Source organism: Octopus bimaculoides, chromosome 17 (genome assembly GCF_001194135.2).
Source record: "Octopus bimaculoides isolate UCB-OBI-ISO-001 chromosome 17, ASM119413v2, whole genome shotgun sequence".
In the NCBI taxonomy this organism is placed as follows: Eukaryota; Metazoa; Mollusca; class Cephalopoda; order Octopoda; family Octopodidae; genus Octopus; species Octopus bimaculoides.
The window spans coordinates 20,913,914-20,916,863 of record NC_068997.1 but is presented as its reverse complement, the minus strand read 5'-3'; positions in this window follow the sequence as shown (position 1 = coordinate 20,916,863).

The following is a 2,950-nucleotide window of genomic DNA, read 5'->3' as shown; positions in this document are numbered from 1 at the left end:
TGTGTGTGTGTGTGTGTGTGTGTGTGTGTGTGTGTGTGTGTGTGTGTGTGTGTGTGTGTGTAGGATTTAGAAGTATATATGTCGAACGCAACATATTACAGATGATCACGTCTCAAGTATGTATAGCAGTAAAAATAGTGGATGAGTTAACATTTAAGAGCTGTGGCACTATTGTAGATGTTAGCTCGTAAAACAGAGCTAAACATTTTTTTAAAAATCACAAACACGCACACACACACGTACAGACACACTGATTCAGACATACATCCATACATACACACATCAAACATACATACACACATCAAACATACATACACACATCAAACATACATATACACATCAAACATACATACACACATCAAACATACATACACACATCAAACATACATACACACATCAAACATACCTACACACATCAAACATACATGCATCAAACTCTACCAAGTACGACTTAGTCTGTCATCTTTTCGGGATCCATGAAATAAGTACCAGTCAAGTAATGGGGTCGATGAAATCGACTTCCTCCTCCCTTCAAAAATCGATGGCCTTATGCCATAATTTGAAACCATTATTTACTATTAAAGTTGATAATTTATATTATCAAAATGTCTGTCCGGCAGTTTGGATAAGCTAGCTTTTTCAGCAAAGTTATTAGTCAACATAAGCTTTATAAATACAACTTACAAGAAGAACGGTAAAGGTATGCAAGATTCTTTTAATGTGCAACATATGACACTTATCGTTGTAATCTAAATTCCAATGGTGGATCTTTGATCCCTTGTTAGAAGCCAGCTTCCTTGCTGCAGGTAAAATGAAACAATTAAGCACACATACATACATGCGCACATAGACATATACGTTTTCCTTTTTTGGGAGTTCAACGTTTGAGAGAATCGTAAGGAATGTCTTTTTTTTTTTTTTTTTTTTTACATATAACGGAATACCCCCTTCCTGTTCAGGTACGACCAAAGCCAATTCATGCCAGAGAAAAATTAAGAGGAAGAAATATAGAAGTAGAAACAATCCGATATATTGCAGCGATATTATGTTTGTTGGCCCGGAAAGGATGAAAAGCAAAGCTGAGCTCTGTAGGAGTTGAACCCAGGATGTAGAAAACCAGAACAAATACCGCAAAACAGTATTATAAGTCGAATTTTCTAAGGATTCAGCCAACTCGTCACTTTATGCGTTTGCTTGTTTGAGTGCGCGTGTGTATGCATGGTTTTGTTGCTATGAACAACAAACTCTCAATAGTTATTTGAGTATATATACGTACATAAAGAAATTCGATCTACGACCAGGTTCTGTTCCGGACTGACGGTCGTAAGTCGGTATGCTTGTAAACTGATATCTATGCGTATTTAACTCGTTTCTTTTCTCTTTTTCTTTCTATCCAAAGTGATTGTATTGAAGGCTTATATGCATTGCTTGTCTGTAATATGTAACGAAAGCAAAGCAATTTAGTTTATCGTTTGTTTTTTTTTAATGATGTTTTATGTAGTAATCGTAGGTGCCATATGGCTAAAATAGTTAAGAAATTTGTTCTGCAAACTATGAAACCTCCATTTCTATCCTACCTCGTGGCATCTTCAGAAAATGGTATTTTTTATAATCTCGGATCGACTGATACATCGAGAGTGAAATCAAATTGATGGAAACCTTAAAGAATCCCCTCACCCCGGGTGAACTGTATTTGTAATTCATGAAGTACAGTCTTACCACATGCTGTGTCACACTGATTCTGTCTCGGAATTACATTAAAGATAGAAGTGTCTGCTTATGAAGGCGTATGGTTTAGTGGTAAGGGTATCGGCTGATAATCGCGAGTTCGATTCCCGGAGACGCGTTATGTCCTTGAGCAAGACACAGTGGGACTGAACCCAGAACCACGTGGTTAGGAAACAAACTTTTTACCACATAGCTACATCATATACTCAATCAAGTAACAATTTCTTCTTTAGATCTCAGGCAGGTATACCAGAGCAGCATACAAGGCCGGCAATTATCATAAGTGGACCTTAGTTATTCATCACATTGCCTCCCAATTAAAGGCCGGTACTCTAATTTATTAACACTGGAGGCTGGAAAAGGGTTTGAGTTTGATTTTTATTCAGAAAGTGCAGAAATAGAAGAAATAGCCCAAGCGGTAGCTTCGTCAGGTAGTAAAACTTAAGAAGCTAAGCTTACTACCTTGATATTCAATATACCTGCTGAAGAATTAATGATACTGAACGAAGAAAACACACCGTTACTGCTGCTGCTGCTGCTGCAGACGTGCTGTTACTCTTGCTACTGCTGTTGTTACTGCTGCTGCCTCTGGTGCTGCTGTTGCGGCTGGAAAATGCATGTGCGCGCGGAAATATATATGGACGTAACTGCAGGTGGTGACAAGTCGTAAAAGTCCAATGTCGGAAATCGCTTTGTATATATTATGCATTTATGAATATTTACATCTATATATATTACATATTTATATATGCATATGTAGTTATTAATATCTATGTAAATATGTATATTAAATTATATTCTTTTATTTTCTGTTCCTTTACTCTCTTCGGTGATTAGACTGCGGTTAGGCAGTGGCGCCACCATTAAAGTTTAGTATATCATATTGGCTCCAGTACTCATTTTAGTCTCGTTACTAATTTATTGATCTCTTACTGTCAAACCGCTAGTTTAAGGAGTGAAAAAAGGATGCCGGTTCGAGGCAGTGTAAATACAAAAGCAAACATATACAGACACAAACACACACATACATATATAAATACATGTATATATGTCCGCACACCCACGCTCGTATGTGTGTGTTTATTTATGTGTGAGGGTGGGCGTTTATTTATGTGTGTGTGTGTGTGTGTGTGTGTGTGTGTGTGTGTGTGTGTGTGTGTGTGTGTGTGTGTCTGCGCCCGCGTTTGTTTTTGTATTTTATGATTTCACTTACCTGCAACGG